Genomic DNA, 18,158 nt, shown 5'->3' with positions numbered 1-18,158 from the left:
GCCAGAAAATGGTAAGCAAAAATGGTGCCGACCCCAATAGCCTTGGAAGAACCACACACGGCCACATGGTAGAAGGTGAGCCTGGACTTTGGAAGTTTCCTGTGTTTGAGGCTGAAAATGGTCTTAGTGGATTAGCGATCCAAATACCCAGTGGTTAATTTAGTAACTACCACAGCATTTTCAAATGTTAAGCCGCTGGTGGAGAAAACAATTGTGACATATGGGATACTAGGCATGATAAGCACTGTAAATGGGCTCCCATTTCAGGAAGCCGAGTTCAGAGACTATCTGAAAGTGCTGGGAATCTGATATCAGATGGCAAGGCTGCAATGGCCCCAGGTTAACTACACTGTGGAAATGTTCATATGAATGCTAAACAAGTCTCTCTGTATGGCAGTGGATCGGAACATTGTATATAAGTGGAAGCTACACCATTTCTTCAGGGCATATCAAAACACCCCTCACTGCATGATACAGTGCAGCCCCATGCACCTCATGTTTCTACTGCCTGTCAAGGACAGCATCCCATTTGTACTGGCTGGGAGCTACAGTCACTTGATGGGAGCTCAGATGAGGTGACAGAGGACAAACAAGAGAGTGGGCTGGGTGAGCTGTGGAGAGATGCCTCGAGGTGCGGTATTGTGTACTAGTAAGGGACAGCCACTCTGGAATTTAGCACTCTGTTTGAGTGGGGTGCATGGACAGTAATCAGAGTGAATGGCACAAAGATCACTGCCTGAAGGGGCTAGGAAAAACCATTAGAAACACTTCATGGTTTCGATCAACAGTGTCCCCGGTCTGAGAAGAGAGGAAAAACGACAACACATCTAAATTCAGCAACATGCTTCTGATGGAAGGCAGCAAGGGTCTCACCCCGGAGCGGGAATCTCACATCTCACAGCCCAGGAAAACAGAAATATGACCTGTGCCCTCCAGTGGGGCAAAACACGAGAAGGAGGTGGAGGTCACCATCGTCCAGCCAAGTGGAAGGAGTCACTTGTACGCCTTATGGCCTGACCCAGCACCCAGCCAATGACTTTGTGACTTTGTGAGTGCCCAAGTAGGGGAGGTTTCTGCCATCTAAAACAATGGATGGGATGTACTGAGCCAACTGGCTATCATATGCACACTCACCTCAGCTGCATGCTCCCAAGGAGATAAATGGGGACAAACAGTTTGTGGTTCAGTACTGGAGTGCAGACCTAGTGTGTGGTATATTCATTAGTGGGGTCCCAGGTTGGCCCTAGAATGGGCCTACCCATTCAATACGAGGTGCATTCCACTAAACTCTCCACAGCACAGCTTGTTCAAAGTTATACTTTTCTAGCTTTGAAGTGAGTAAGGTATCACAAGCAGTTAACTTATGGAAATTGCAAAGGATGCACATAAATGCCAATTGCTTAATTGATCTTCCTATAGGCAAGTAATGCAAACAAACACCAAGCCTGTTGAAAAGTGAAATGTGAGGACATCACTTACAAACAGCATGTGGACCACATCACAATATATTAAAATATTCAAATGGCAAACCATAAAAAGAACAGTTAAGACACCTCAAGCATATCCATTACATTTCTCTTTGACCCTTTACAGCTCTCCGCTGCCTTTTGACTAGGTTTGCACTATAGAAATATCACTAGCCATACATACATACACGTGACTTGTCATGGCCACGCTATTCACTAAATGTTAATGACAACACCAAACATGTAAGTGCATATAAATAGTTAACACAATACATTATCATCATGCAAACACACACAGCAATATACTAACTACACTGTATGCATCGGTAATAAACAGGGTCAGATAGCAAAAATAGTTCTGAAAAGGGTTGGTGTATCAAGGAGGTCAACTTTAGGACCTCTCAAAACACATACATACCACAGTACCTGTACTACATGCTCAACCAAACACTGGGGAAGTCCATTGCACACATATTTTCAAAAATGTAGGAACAGGCTATGTGACTGTCTCTGATCATCAAGAGCATCTTGAAGAGGAGACATGATTTACAGATGAAGGCTCACACTCTGAAATGGCTGATTAGGATGGGTTGCGGAGACATAGCTTCGTCCTTACCTTCATGTGTGACTCTTGATACTATAGAGAAATAGAGCTGGAGTAACATCGCCCACAGCCCAGTACTATGCCTTCTATTCACATGTTGTACTGTTCTTCATTTCCTGGCAACTTGTTCTTTCAAGTTTAATTACAGCAGGATTCTCAGAGCCTAGTCAATGAACATTCCTGCACCAGGACCTGACATGCTTACCAAACTGTGTACGTCAGTAAAACAGCATGTCGCGTATGCAGCAGGAAAAACAATGTGTGACAAGGCAGTTACATACTGTAAACAATTTCCCATAGGTACTTGGAGCCAATAAATGTCTACATGATGCATTTCAGTCAGCATGGCATGCTTAACATCTATACTGCAAACTACACCACTTGCACACTTTCAATGTGTAAGCTTTCTGAAATGTAAGGTGGTGCTTTACACATATAGATGGCCATTTCCCTAGTTCTACTCATTACACCTTCTTATTACAGTGCTTTGTGATGGTTGGAAAAGTTCAAGCTGGTGAACATTGGGGCATGTGGCTGCAATTTGGGTATTTGAGCAATATCTGAATATGCATACCCCATTGTAGTTGTAACTCTGCACTACAACAAAGTTTTGCAGGCCTACTACCCACTCATATTCTATGTTACACTTGCATTTCATGCTGTGTTAAGCCCTCGATCTTATGCAGATAGGGGATTGTGCATATCCTCTATCTCCGCATCTTCTGATTCTCTTGTCGCCCCACCACTGTACATACACCGAGGGGTAACAAAGCACACACACACACAAATGCATTAGAGAAATAATTGAGTGGAATTTTGCGCCCTCAAAGTTATGCTTCAGTGGTCTGAATTGCACAGACATGTGCTCTTACACTTCCCTTATGTATGCAAGATTAACCTCAGCTGTTGCATCATGTGCCGCTGCCAGTATGCCAGCATGCCAGCATTTAAAGGGCTGCAAGCTTTTAGAGGCCCCACCCCCTGGAATACAACTGGTTCCCCTGAAGAAGTCAATAGCCAAAAGGCCACAACTAGCATATCCGAGCAGCGAGGTATTGTGCAATTAGCAGAAGTGCAAGTATTTTTAAAATCTAAAATGCCACAAACATTCAAAACATAAAAACACTTAGGGCCTCATTTAGATATTGGTGGACAAGTTATTCCATCACAACGGTGACGGATATCCCATCTGCAATATCTAAATCCCTTTATATCGTCCCCCAATATCTACATCAGGCCCGAAGGGTGAGAGCAGCCCCTATAACTGATGTATCCATGCCGCTGCCAGCATTTGCAGGGCCACAAGCTTACAGGCTCCACCCCATCTGATACAATTGGTCACCCTCAAGAAGTCAGTAGCCAATAGGATGCAACTAGCTTCTCAGAACGGCAAAGTACTGTGCGAATAAGCAAAAGTGCAAGTATTTTTAAAAGCTAAAATGCCCCAAACTTTCAAAACAAAAACAAATTACATGCAAAAGCAGTTCCTATATGGTATTAAAGGTTAACAACTCAATGAATGTATTTATGCATTTATTTTTTATTCTCGATTTTTTTAATTGCGGGAGGCAACGAGAAAGTTAAAAATGTCTCTTGATCAGACTTAAAATTTTAATTAAAATACATTGTTATGATTGGTTCGAAGACATTGACATGTCAAATACCATCTCCTTCAAGTGGTGCAACACGCTGTCACCAATACAATATTGAAGTTGGAGGAAATCCAACTGAATTAAAGCTGATGAATTCTTACCACACAAAATGCAAAATAAAAGTTGCTAGAAACATGATGAAGCAGACAGACAATGTAGGATTGATTTACTAACATCTCACACAAAGTAGCTACCAAAGTTGGTGCTCAGTGTTGCATGAAAAGAAGCGAGCGGGAAAATGCCATATTTACTAAGATATGGCACTGCTTCTCTCTCTCCTGCTCCCTTCGAACCTGTCTAGCATAGGTTTTATCCTGGGAGGACACCCTTCTAGGACAAAATACTAAGCTTAGACATACTTTAAAACGTTTCCTACATTGGATGAATGCTATACAGTACAGCACACATGAAATTTGGAAAATTTTGAGAAATTAAAATATTTCTCTTGTTCAACACCTGCCTTTAAAGGCATTATTTCTTGGTGCTTTGCTCTATCTACCAGTTTTAGTATATAGGGTGTTCTGTCTAAACAATGGGTGATTACATTTGTTACTCATGGTACACTCCCTTGATCAAAGTAGCACAAAAAAGCTCATATCGTTACTTTGCTTTTCTTTAGGGCTTTTTTCCAGTGCAAAATAAGTTTTGCGCTAGAAAGTGAATTCAAATTCTACACTCTATGGCAGTTTGCATCACTTTTGTGATGCATACACGGTGCAAAGTGTTAGTAAATCTGCCCGTTTTTTTCCCTGACAAAAAACTGACAGAGACAAGCTTTTAGCAGTCGGAGACCTAGATCAGCGTGACTTCCCTACAGAAATATAAGCTTTCACAGTGATAAAGAAGCCTGAAAATGTTTGAATTTCATTATCATGTTTCTTTGTTACAAAAAAACAATACTGGGACACTTTAGCGAGTATGAAATGCTTAGTGGCAGATTTAGAGCCCCTAGCACCTCCTTGAGCCACAATAGTGTCTTTTTTTTTTTTTTACACTGATGTGGCCCAACAAGGACAAAATCGCTGCACCAAATTTACAAAGTGGTGCAATGCATGCATAGTACCACTTTGTAACCCTTTGTGCAACATTATGCCCAAGCAAGGCATATTGTATACGAAGAGGGCGTTCCCCCATTAAGGGGGCTGAAAAAATGGCGCAAAGAAATCTAAGAGATTGCTTTGCATAATTTTTTTCCGGCACTTTTAATGCCTGCTCAGAACTGGTATTAAAAGGAGGCACACCATTGTATACAATGGGTCTCAATGGGCTTTGCAGGATTAGTGTCAACATTTTTTAGGCTAATCCTGTAAAGCTCCAAATTAGCGTCAAACATGTCCACGCTATTTCCCCTAACTACTGCCATGGTGCGCCGTATCTCAGATACGACGCACACATGGTTGTATTAGGCGGGGGCGTAAGGGGTGCAAGAAAAGTGGTGCTGCACTGGGTGCATAGCCATTTTTCCTAAATCGAGCCCTTAGTGTTCTTAAAAATAAAAATAAAAATCTTCTATGGGTGGAAGAATTAAGCAGCCGGGAATCATAAAAGCATTGTTGCATCATTCTATGTGAACGTTGTGGCAGATAACATTGATCCTATATTTGGTTTTTCTGATGAATAAACTCATTTCCTAGGATCATTAAGGGCATGAGTGATACTATTGAATGCAGCCTTCCTTCAAAATGTATGTTTTAGGTGGTATCAGTTTTCTTAATCCCCATATTGTGCTGAAATTTCCAATTCCTCGTTCCTCAGTTTTGTTCTCTGATTGTTCAGCTTCTCATACATCAGACACCTTGAGTAATTTATTTCAGAGATTTTCTCTTTTCATCTGCTAAAACAGTCAGTTTCTACTTTCTCAATGTTTTAAAAATAGCACTAGCATAATTAGTGTAGTTTTCCTGTACTGTGTCCTTCAAATTTGTCTTGATGCGCCAAAAGTCTTTCTTTTCTGTACACCATTATTTACCAAGAGCTGCCATGTAATAAATCATAGCAGATTTAACCATCAATAAAATAAAAACATGTTAGTGGCAAGATTAAGTGATGGCCATTAAAATCAGTTGGCTGAAAATATGTCGCCTTGGCAATTAATTGATAAAACAGTCAATAAGTGTACATTCTATGACTAATCTTTGATTCATTAATGTAATTGAATTTTATATTGTGACATATTGCAGAGATTTTACCAATATATTTGATCATATCTTCAAGATGTTATTGACTTTTCAACCATTCATTCTTTAGATAGAAAGTCTATTTGCATTGGAATATGCTCTGCAGACCCACATTGCAAATACTTTTCAGTGCGACATTACTCAGGGCCTGTAACTTTAAATATGTTTGAATTAAAAAAAATATTTGTGCACATATTCTAAGCTTTTGCCAGTTAGCATAACTCAATTATGAGCAAAAATGAAAGGTTGTAAGCTTTTGATCATTCACTGCATGGTTTTGAGATTTCTGTATTGACAAAACACCTTCGTTTTTTCCCTGTCACAAGACTATTCAGGGGTAGCAAAAAGGGGATACTGTTTGTTAGGATCTAATAACTTTGACCCATTTTTGGTACAAGTGAAACGAGCGTGCCCTTTGGTCAACAAATCATGTTTCACCAAAATAATCCAGACCCTATTTCATTTATAGGTTGTTTTTTTATCACTGAGTGTTGGACTTTTTTCCTTACGCAGGGTCATCCCCAATCTTTTTGCCTCCTTCCTCCTGGTTTTTCTGACCTCTCGCTATTGGCTTTAGGACTCTGAGCACTTTATCACTGCTGACCAGTGCTAAAGTGCAGGTGCTCTCCCATCTAAAGTTGGTATGATTGGCGTATACCTAATTGGCATATTTAATTTACCTATAAGTCCCTAGTACAGTGGTATCTCTATACCCAGGGCCTGTAATTTAAATACTACTAGTGGGCCTGCAGCGCTGCTTGCGCCACCCACTGAAGTAGACTTTCAAACCTGTCTCAGGGCCTGTGTGCGCAGTTTTCTGCCACAGGGACCTGGCATCTAAATTTACTTGCCAGGCCCAGAAATCCCCTTTTACTACATGTAAGTCACCCCTAAGGTACACCATAGCTAGCCCTATGGGCAGGGTGCCATGTATGTAGAAAGGCAGGACATGTGCCAGGTTGCGTGGCCCGTCCTGGTAGTGACAAACAGCCTAACTTGGTGTCTCACTGAGTGAGTGCTGCCTTCTCATAGGATCGCATTAGAAATGCCCTGCCTTAGGTGTAAGGGGTATTGTCTGATTTATGAGGGGTATCGTAGGCGTGATGGTATGGTTGTTATGGTGATAATAAATGCTACTTACTGGTGTAGGTGTATTTTTTAATACAATCACAGAAATGCCGCTTCTAGAAAGTGCGCATTTATCTGTGCTTATGACTCTGGTGTTTTGCAGCTTGACTCCAATCCACGTCTGGGCAGAGTGACAGTTGGGACTTTGTGCATACCTTTCAGACAGCCTGTACACAGGGAGGGTGGAGGTGTCACAGAGGTGCATCTGCATACTGAATAATCTTCCTGGGCTGAGAGAAGGGAGAGGCGGGGCACACCTACATTTTTAAAGGCTGTGCCCTGGCCTCACACAATAGGGTCCTTAACTCCCCACTGATGTTTGGAGCCTGTGCTGAAAGGAGAGAGGGGGCACTCCCAGACCCACTTGTAACTGGCTGGAACCTCCTCTCCCTACCATTGCAAAACATTGTAAGGTCTGAGTATAAGTATAGGGGAATTTTCCCCACAATTTGGAGACTCTTGGAATCATCTTGGAACTGGACACCAAAGGCTGAAAGGACTCACCAGGAACCGCCATGGACTGCTGCTGCTGTGCTGACCTGTGACCTGCTTGGTCACTGTGAAGGACTTCCCACCTGTCCCTTGTGCTGGCCTGTTGCTGGGCCCTCCACCTGTGGGCTTTCTTCCAGGATATTGTCCACCAGGGGCAGGGGGCTGTGGCCCCTGACCCCTGCATCCATTTCTTCCCGAGGGGTGCTTCACCGTGGCTGTGGTTGCCATAGCGCTGATTGAAGCGTGCTTATGGAGCCGTGGGAGCTCGTAGGCTCCTTGCTGCATTGTGCCCTTTAAAGTAATCACCGCCGTGACCAGGCTCGCCAGGAATCCCTCGCGCTCCTAAGCACTCTCCAAAGGGAAGATTCACCGCCGCAACCCGGGTTCCGAGCTCGTTGGAGACGCGCTGCAGTTTGTGCCCCGGGGTACCTTCAGGAAAGATATCGGAGCGAACGCGCTCCTAGCGTGCCCCCGGGGCGAGGTTCGCTCTAGGGAGTGCCCCCGGGGCACAAGCAGGCACCTACCTGGGTGCCTGCCGTTGGCTGCAGCCCGGACGGGCCGCAGCGTACAAGTTGAAGGCGGGCAGGGAGAGAAGCCTCATCCGAGGCTCCCTGCCCCACCAGAACCATCGTGTGGGCCACGCCCTGATCTCAGGCCCCAGGAGGGGCCCGGTCAACCTCCTGGGCAGAGTGGGCGGGACAGAAGCCTCATCGGAGGCTCATCGCACGTCGAGCCCCATGTTTGGTGCTCTGGGCTTGTTAGAGTGCCCCCCCTCGCGTGGGAGGCCAGTGGAGGCCTGGGGGCCTCCAGCGACCAGAGGGCCCAGGAGGGGTCCGCCCTGAGAACAGAGGGGGTGCCTGGCACCCCCCCCTTCACTGAAAAACAACTCCCTGACCTTGGGCCCCCTCGTGAGGGCCGGTTGAGGCCCAGGGGGGCCCCTAATGATCACAGGTCCCTGGAGGGGTCGGTCTACCAAAGAGAGGAGGTGTGTGCCGCCCTCCTCTGGTTTAAGGAGCAGGGAGGCCCCCGTTCGGCGCAGAGGAGCGCCAGGGGCCCCATTTTTCATCTTCTTCATTTGTTGGGCACAGGAGGTGCCTTTATCACCTACCAGGTATTTCTACGTGAAAATGTATATACCAAAAGTTCTTATTAGAGACTTTATTGTATTATATGTTGCCTACCTGTTTTATGATGTTTTTATACATGTGTGCAAATGTTCCTTTTATGGACATGCTTCCTAATATGTTTTTTTTTCTAACTTGCCATATGTTTTCTAATGTTCCTACTATGGGCATTTTATGATATTCTTATGACAAGTGCTTTGGTGTATTAAGGTGTTTCCTGACTACTGCTTATGTTGCAGAATACTGAGTAACCTGTGTGTTATGTGTAACTACTGCTAGTTTGCAGAGTAACTAATGTGTGACGTCTGACAACTGCTAAGGTAGCAGGAGAGTACTGATATGTGATGTTTGGTCTGATAATTGAGTTGTGTGCAATACAGTATATTTTCATATAATCTGGTGTTGTGTTTCCTTTGTGGTGGGGATATTGCGTCACATGTGTTGTGTGTGTTGTGCAAACGCTTTACACATTGCCTCTGGGATAAGCCTGACTGCTCGTGCCAAGCTACCACGGGGGTTTGCAGGGTTTATCTTGGATGTGTAACTCCCTTGCCCTGACTAGAGTGGGTAAGTTCTTCCTGGCTGAGGTGCATACCCTAGCCAACCAGAAACCCCAATTCTAACACTGAGGCTTTCATATTGTTGGAATTTGAAGGAAAAATGGAATGTGATATAAATAAGCATGAATATATAGAAATGTATGAATGCATGTTGGTGACAGGGACTGAGGCGTATTTTCTAACTGGATTAGGCATACCCGGGTGATATTCCCTAGCCAGAATTACCGATACTGTGGCTGTAGTTCAAAGGTGCAGTTTCCAACCTTGAGATTTCTCTAAGCTTTATGTGCGAAAAATGGTTGAAATGGGAAAGCACAGGAAATATGTTTTTTTTCTATGTGAGTAGGAATACTGATTCTGCTGGTAACTCCTGTCACTGACTGAATCAGGATTTCCTCCAATCGTAGAATATGTATCTGTTGAAAGCTGGTTATTGGTAGAGGTAAGTACATCCCTACCACTAGCAATAATATCCCAGACAATGTTAGGCCCAGTCAAGGTCTCAAAACATCAGCCCCTGGCTCGACCCCTGGTAGGTTTGGCAGCAAGTAGATAGGCTTAATTTAGAAGATATGTACGTAAAGCATTTAAATACATTAAATAAGTAAGACACAACACATTAAAATTGGGAATGTAGGGAACTGGAATTATGGATTTTTAAAGATTACATTTAAAAAATGTGCTTTCTAGTGCTTAGAAATCAATAGCGCTAAACAGAGAAATCTGGTCGTGCTTGACCTTCACAAAGTCAAAGTTTGAGGCCAACCGCAGTGGAGCCCTGCTTGCATACACTGAGGGGAAGGACTGAATTTTTACATTCTCACTTCGAACTTTTCTGGAGCTTTCCTCTCTCAACATCGTGATGTCCTCCTCAACAAGCCAATTTCAATGCAGCATCATTGCACTGCTTTTCCACAAGATCCAGTTCAAATCAGGGAAGTCTGGAGGTCTGGTGCTTTCAGCAGGACGAACCTGAAATCCTGGCAGGATCGTAGTTGAAGGAAGTCGGCTTGACTCACGATGGCGAGTCAGACCACTTAAGGAGCTTTTTTCCAAAAGTTGATTCAAACTTCTTGAAACTTCTTGAATTTCTTCCTGAAGATGGTTCACAGAGTCCAAAACACAAATCAAAGGTTCTAGAAGCTCTGAGATGGTCCTTCGAATTTTAGGACCACAATTCCCACAATGCATCTGGCCAAATCCTTAAAAGTCAGTGGGACTCACTCCAGGCTCTAGACTTTTGTGATAGTTGGTGCAAAGCAAAGTCCTTATAGCTGTTGTTCCAGTGTGCAACAGGAGCAGTACTTCAGTGTGCAGTCCTCTTGGTTGCAGAATAGGGTTCCAGTAGGGATCTTCTTCTTCTTGTGGTTTGAGACAGCAGATTTGAATTGCGATGCAGATCAGCCACTTTTATTCAATTATCTTGTGGGTCAGGCAGGGGGCAGACTAAGCCAATGAGCTATAGGGTGCCACCCAAAAGCATGACAGCTTCCTCCAAAGTGTGGCATTTCTTGTCCCATAAAGCTTTAACATTCCAAGATGGACTATTTTCCTCCAGAAGAGCAAGTCCTGGCTAAACCAACCCACTAGTGTAGCTCATTTCCATTAACTCCCACTCTGAACACCTACATATTCCTTTTCTAAGGCCATTCCCCTATCAGATAGCCTCTGCTCAGACAGGGCCACTTATCAACTCATCAAGCAGCCTGGCCAATCCTGTTAGGGCTGACCAATCAGGAGAGGCCACTAGCAGGCAGGCCTTTAAAGACACATTTCATTCTCTTCTAGCAAAACATATGATTATGGAAAATATTCACATTTTAGCCTATGGAATCTACAATGAGGAAAAATGAAAGGTGCAGTGTTTCCCTCACCAGGGCATTTAAAACATATTTTATAATGTCCCTGATTTTAGTTACATGGCACCCAACCCCAGGGGCATCCAGTGGAGACCTTCGGGGTGACATATGTAAATATATTGTAGATTATCACTGTGGAAGTGCCTTAAATTTCAAAGTCAAATTTGCACACATTGTACTTTTTAAAGACAGTCTGAAAGGAAGGGCTGCCTTTAAAAATGACAGAAGGGAACACAGCAGTGCACACTTAAGTGCAGGAAATCTACTGGGCCTCTAAACCTCCCTTCCCTATTATATACTAGGGACTTATGGGTATTTTGAATCCACCTTGCCCTACTATCGACTAGGGACTCAAAGGGGTTGGTCATTGCCAATTGTAATTGTGCCACTTTACCATATACCTTTTATTCAGAGCACTGGCCCTGGGCCTGTTTAGCAGAACCCAGGGCGTACTCAGGGTCAGTTACCACCAGTATCAGTCAGAAACAATGAGGTGAACATGCTTCAAGGATGACTCTCTCACAGTATCTATGTGGAGTAAACATATTCCTGTTTTTTGGCTTAGTTTAAATGCCATTCTAAATCACTACTTTAAAAATGCATTACTTATCTTTATGCACTCTTTTTGTTAGTTGTTTCTATATTTAAGCCAGTGCTTTGTCTAAAATTTGCATCAATTGATTTACTGCTATTATGTTCTAATTATAATGCAATGTTTCTAAGACAAAGGGCCTCATTTACAAGGACTTTGCACCACTGCTGGGTCATTTTTTTTTTTAATGCAGCGGTGGCGCTAGCTGTGCTTTACACTACTGCATTGGGCCCAATGCAGCAGTTTGTAGGCCTTTGCTTAACATTATACCTGCACCAGTTATAACATATGCAGGGGAGGCGTTCCCATAGGAAAAGCCATGCAGAACTGATGCAGTGAATGTTACAACATTTCACTGCGTCATTCTGCGACGTCACTGTGTCAGAATTTTATCGCCTGCTGAGGGGAGGCATAAAATTGAGGCAGGGCTTTCTTCTAGAGGGGCCTCCTCCCATTACTGGAATAGTCTCATTTTTTTATGCTAGTCCAGCAATGCATGATTTTAGCGCCAACGGATGCATAAGAATTTCTGACGCCAACTGTGAAAATGTGCGCCATGGAGCTTTGTTTTTTAAGTACAGTGCATCCATGGCATTGTTTGGGGATAGTAGAGCAGCGCAAGAAACCTGGCGCATCGAGACGATGTGTCAGATTCTTGTAAATGAGGTCCAAAGTGCTCCCGGTATTTTCTGTATATGAGAACACTTTATTCCTTGGATGCTGGATTCAGTGCTTACAGGGATAACTCTCTAAGTTCTGGCTTCTTAGTATGCATTCATCTGCCAGACATCTTTCTGAAGACAGAGATCATGAAAAGTCATTTTCTAGAGCTCTTTTTCATGTAGCCTGTCACTGTACATTTGCACTTAATAGCATTTCGTCTGAGAAATTCACCACTGTGGCGCCTGCAATTACATATTTCTCAACCAGTAACCTGGCACTTACATGGATGTCCATCAAACGTGCTTGTCTTTTTTTAATTTTCATACAGTAACCTGTGTGACCCATATATGTCATCAATCAAAAAAGATAAAAGCCGGTGCAAACGTGCCAAGCATCTTGTTAAAGTATTTCTAAAAATCAGTCCATAACCTTTTGTGAGTTTATGCTCTTTATTTTGTGAAACCTGGTTAAATCTATTGTGAATGTAATCCAATTGCAGAGCAGCGCAATCTGTTGGCTTGATTTACGGTAAACATGACAAGACTTTCTACTGAAATGTATTTTATGTAAATGGGCCTCGTGTATATTCGTTGAAGATAAACCTCACTGGTCCTCTGATAAGTCGAGACCCATTTGCTTTAAATCTGGCCTCTATGAAATTGTATTTGCTCTCAAACCCTTATTGCAATTTTCAAACTATTTTGGTGGACAGAGCAAAATGACAATAAATTGCTCCAGTACAATTCGATTAAATCAATCATGGGACACTTAGGGGCAGGTTTAAGACAAGTGGCACTGCATCCAGTGCAGCGCCACTTTCCTTGCACCCTTAGCGCCCCCTACTGCCACTAAGTGTAGGCGCAGGGTAGGGGGCAATAGCATCATTGTTTTTGATGCTATTGATGTACTGTTCAGGGTTAGTGGCAACATTTTGGCCCTAACCCTGAACAGTTACCAACAGTGACCAATGGTGTGCCCCCTTTTAACGCCTGCTCTGAGCAGGGGTTACAAATGCCAAAAATAATGGCTAAAGAAATCTTTTTGATTTCTTTGTGCCATTTTTTCAGCACTCCTAATGGGGAACAGCCCCTTGTATACATAATGTCTGGCTCAGGCTTAATGTGGTGCAAGGGGTTACAAAGTGGTGCAATGCAGGTATTGCGACACTTTGTAAATCTGGTGCTGCGATTTTGGCCTTGTTGGGCCACATTTGCGTAAAAAGAAAATGACACCAATGTGGTGCAAGGAGGTGCTAGGCCCTCTTAAATCTGGGCCTTAGTAATTAGTAATAGTCAGAAAATTGGTGATGGAAAAGGAAAAAGCTAAAGTAACTAAAACTCCTGTGTTTTAGAAAATGTGTTGATTAAAGATCGATTGATGGGTTATCAAATATCTCTCCATGTTTCAATAAACGTTCCTTCCAGTCTAAAGTGCTTAAGGTAGTGTAGCACTCTTCCATAATGCCTAGCATTTAAAAGAGCATTGGCAAAGCGAACAGGGCTCCCTATTGAGACAACTGGCTTTGTCCGTTTTTTCACCTTGCTGCACAGTATCCACAATGCTGTGCATCACAGCTATATAAGAAAAAGTAATGATGCAACCTGCAGCATCATTTTGGAGCACGCAAACCATGCATGTGCATGCCTAAAAATTGTGCAGCCTCTTATTTCTTTCTTTTTATTTGTCAATCAAGTTGGACCTGAAAATTAAAAAAAACATGAAAGTATTTTTTGAAGCGTGGGTCAAGGTACACTGAGGGTACAGCCTGGCAAACAATGTGGGATGGACAGGAGAAGCATCAAGCAACTGAAGGAGGCTGTGGGTCATGGAAAACAACACAGAGCACAGGCGACAGAAGGAGCACAGTTGGGGGAAGCAACATGGATTGTGGTGTGGGGAGGAGAAGCAACTGCTGAAAAAGCAACATAGAGCAGGTGGAGGAGACCAATGTTGGTGAGAAAACAAACGGGAGGGAGGACAAGGGGGTAAGTGCAACACAGAGGAAGGCAGGGCAAAGCGTACAGATGACAGCTAGCAACATGGCATGCATTGGAGAGAAGTACATGAGGGTGACAACCAGCAAACACATATACTTTGTGGAGTGTTTAACCACAAAGAACAAAGTCATTCTTGAAAAGCAAGCAGTGGAACCAGAGGAGACAGCCATTCCAAAGTAATGGTAAAGAGGCTGTGATCATCCAAGGTATAATTACAAGATTGACAAGCGGGGGCATGAATAAGAAGTAGGCATGAATAAGAAGTAGGCAAATGAGAGAAACTGAAAATCCAACCAGTGGTAAGCAATAGGCAAGCTCCAAACAGTCACCTGTATGTTCTTGTTAAGCCCACAATATGTCTTGCAGCAGACAGTTCACACACCGTTTAATAGGTGGGACCTAAAAATGAAAACAAAGAACCAGTCTGTTTACACTTGTTTTGCACTGTCCTAGGAAAAAACATCTGAGGTTAGCTGTAGGGGTGTGGGTGGGGGGTTAATATTTTTGCCTAGCGTCATTCCTATTTCTACAAAAGATCACCAACAAAAAAATTTACTAACAGATTTGTAATGAAAAAGAAAGAGACAAAGAAACACAAATATAAAACTTCTATGTGTCAGGCAATGTGTTGATTAAAGATTGATGTATTTTTACTATGAGAACCTATGAATAATTGACTAGGCTAGGGGACAGCTATATCACATGTTACCAGACAAACTCTGACTCATGACTATGTGTAGGAAATTCAGAGAATTGCTTATATACCATGCTGGGAGTATTATAAAGCATACACATGCTGAAAAATTACGTTCTTAGACTAATCAATCATGGTGTAGAATGAGCAAAACTGAATTGTTAAGGCCAGGCAGTGCAACTTGTTACTAACTTCACTGAACCCCAACTTTGATCCAATTACCATGTCTCTTGGAATCACACTGGACACCAACTTTCCCCCCAAAGGAACACGTTGCCAAAAACACAAAGATGGCCTGGTACATGCACTCTCTTCTAAAGAAATGCAAATTATATTTCCTGAAAGCTTCTTCAGAACTGCTGTTCAAGCCCTTGTACTTTTGCATCTAGATGGTGGTAGTACCCTACTGCACTGCCTCTCAAACTCCACTCTGGCATCTCTCAGGAGCATTCTTCATGCCACAGTGCATCTCATCCAGGGCCTGAAGAGATATGGTCACATCATCCCCATACTGATCAAACTTCATTGGCTCCCCTTGTCAGTCCACTTCATCTTCAAAACCAGCTGAATCATTTACAAAGCAATCATGTCCAACACCCAGGCTTATCTTACAGACAAACACACCATCTCTTGTGGTTCTCGGCACAACCAAAGCAAGTGCACCATCAAACTGTAGACTAAGAAGTATAGAAAAGAGAAAAAGTACAGCAGACGTCTCCAATCAGTGCACCCAGCATCTGGAAGAACATCCCTGTATCCATTAGGAACACCACAATGCTCCTCTAATTTAGGAAAGAGATGAAGCCTCACCACTTTAAAGACTATTATATCACCTGTCCACAGCCCACCTTTCTCTCCTCCTACTTTTTGACTTTGTGCTTGACTTAGACTGTGTGCCTTGCTCTGCTGCCTTTTGTCTAGGTTTCTGCTATGGAATACCTTACACATACATAAACAATAGTAACCATTGATTATTACTGTGCCAAATAGAAGATAAAAAAATGTAAATCTGAAAACAAAAGAAGTCAGACAAATACCGATACTAGTGTTTTGCCTGAGTGTTGCACAATATAATACCCAAAACAAGCACTTTGCAATGTAGGGTTTTCTTTTCACAAAGATTCTCTAAAATAATATTTTTCCCTTGCTAGACCCTTGATGTATATTTTAATGGTTATCATTCTGAAGATTTTAAGATAATATGGAGTACTGTGACTGTTGTAATCACGTCATTTTCTCGTATCTCACTATCATTGACTAATAAAATGAAATTGAATCAAACTATATGATGCAGAAAGCAATGCAATTGCTTTGCTCAACAGGTAGCTATTTCAATATGAATGTAACTTGTTATTGAGGGTGTATTTATTTGAGAAGAGGAGATTATTTCAATTTACATAATTTCTGTTACTGGTCGAGACAATAGGTCTTTGGTAAAACACTGCTTTTGTTTGTGATTCAGCTATGATTTTTAATATTGGTTCTACCACACTTTTCTTGCTCTGAACCCTTCCCTTATCTGTATTCTTACATCTGGTAATGCATGCAATGGGGACGTCACAGAAGAGGAAGTGGAATCGAAGCATCACTAGTATGTGATTGACTGCCAATCAACTAATATAGCATGATCTGGCTTTGCATGAAATTCTATTGTTAAATAAAATCAGGCGCGAGCAAAATATCTGCAGAATATTGTATTTTAATCTGACAAATAACATGTGTAAAGTAGGCAAAATTACACAGGCCTTACGCTTTACAGGTTATCATTATGTAGCCATTTGTACTACCGGATGTGCCCTAAATAAAAGGTGCTTCACCTTTCTCCGATGCGCAGCTCATAGCAACAGCTACATCAGCACTTTTAGTGAGAGCGCTGACAATTACATTGGAGCTCTGCTATTTTTTTAGGTCAAGCATAGCAGCACACAAGCGCTGCTTTTCCAACCTGTTGGTATGTGTCTGGACATTTAACCACGCCCACTGCACACCCATCACTATCACCCGTTCATGGGCTTGCCTTTCAAAAATCCTTTCTTTTCGTTGGAAACTGCTTTACGTTTGTCCCACCTTAGGGCGGTTTTAATTTTGCCATCGACCCTGTTACATGGATAATTGCACTTTTGCCGATACTTTGACTGTGAGTGAACGTCTTTTTCCTTTTGTGTGTCTCCTTCACGCTCACGGCAGCGCTTTGAATTGACTTGCTTATGTCAACTGTTTTTTTATTTTCAGTTTGTGTGGCAAGAAAAGTCTAGTCAGTAATTTTCAATGTAAATAGCTCTAACTCGAGCAAACAAGACCAATTGCATTACAAATGATTTTTCCTGGCTTGGCAACACAGTAAGGCACTTTTCAAGTAACTCTCCACTGTGTGAAGGATAGTAAAAATAAGCCTAAATGAAAAAGACAAGCAGAGCAAAATGACAAGAATGCTTGTCTGAACAGACATGAGAACCACATCACCCTGAATCTCAGCAGGCTTCTGAGTAAAGGGGTCAGGCTATCTCTGCTATACAGCAGGCACTCTGGATTGGTTACGCATGGAGGGAGATTATGGGAATTAGCACCCATTGTTTGAAGCCGCCCTTTGACTCATCTTCTGCCTTGCCACCTGGTTCTGCAGCTCACGCGGAGGAGGTCATCGGATGAGGGCTCAAATGTTGTAGATTTAAAGAATGACTGAGTATCATTAGGTCTTCCATCTTGGGGGAGGTCGTTCTGCTGTTGTCCTAGTGGATGCACCTTAATAACAATTAAGTGGTACTTTCAATACCTATTAATGAATATAAAAATATAGGAATATTTCACCACTAACAGCACAGCCTGAGCAAAGAAATACAAACGATGCTCTCAAATTACCTGATCGTTTATGCACTACAACGACAAATTCTTTCAGCCAACACCGAAGAAAGATTTGGGAGTAATTTCACAAAGTTAACTGTCGGTCACAGAGGAGCGATTTCAGATCGCAGATTGCAGGGTGTTATTAAAAACCTGGAACACCCAGCACTTTGAGAGAAGAATTAAGTTACGTTTTTCATTTACATTATTATAATAATACTTCGAACCTACAATAAAGTAAAAGTACAATCAGAACAAAAAGAAACGAAAGCATTTGGTCTATAAATATAACATGTTCGCAATAATAAC

At 42.5% G+C, this 18,158-nt stretch overlaps 1 protein-coding gene across 12 annotated transcripts in view; it reads left to right on the top strand.

Moving 5' to 3' along the window:
* The window catches only part of HTR1F (5-hydroxytryptamine receptor 1F), a 2,610,837-nt gene that overhangs the window by 1,420,387 nt on the left and 1,172,292 nt on the right, over window positions 1-18,158 (top strand). The window lies entirely within an intron of this gene.

Source organism: Pleurodeles waltl, chromosome 8, assembly GCF_031143425.1.
Source record: "Pleurodeles waltl isolate 20211129_DDA chromosome 8, aPleWal1.hap1.20221129, whole genome shotgun sequence".
Classification (NCBI taxonomy): Eukaryota; Metazoa; Chordata; class Amphibia; order Caudata; family Salamandridae; genus Pleurodeles; species Pleurodeles waltl.
Note: the sequence above shows the minus strand (reverse complement) of the source record. Positions and strands in the feature narration are given on the sequence as shown.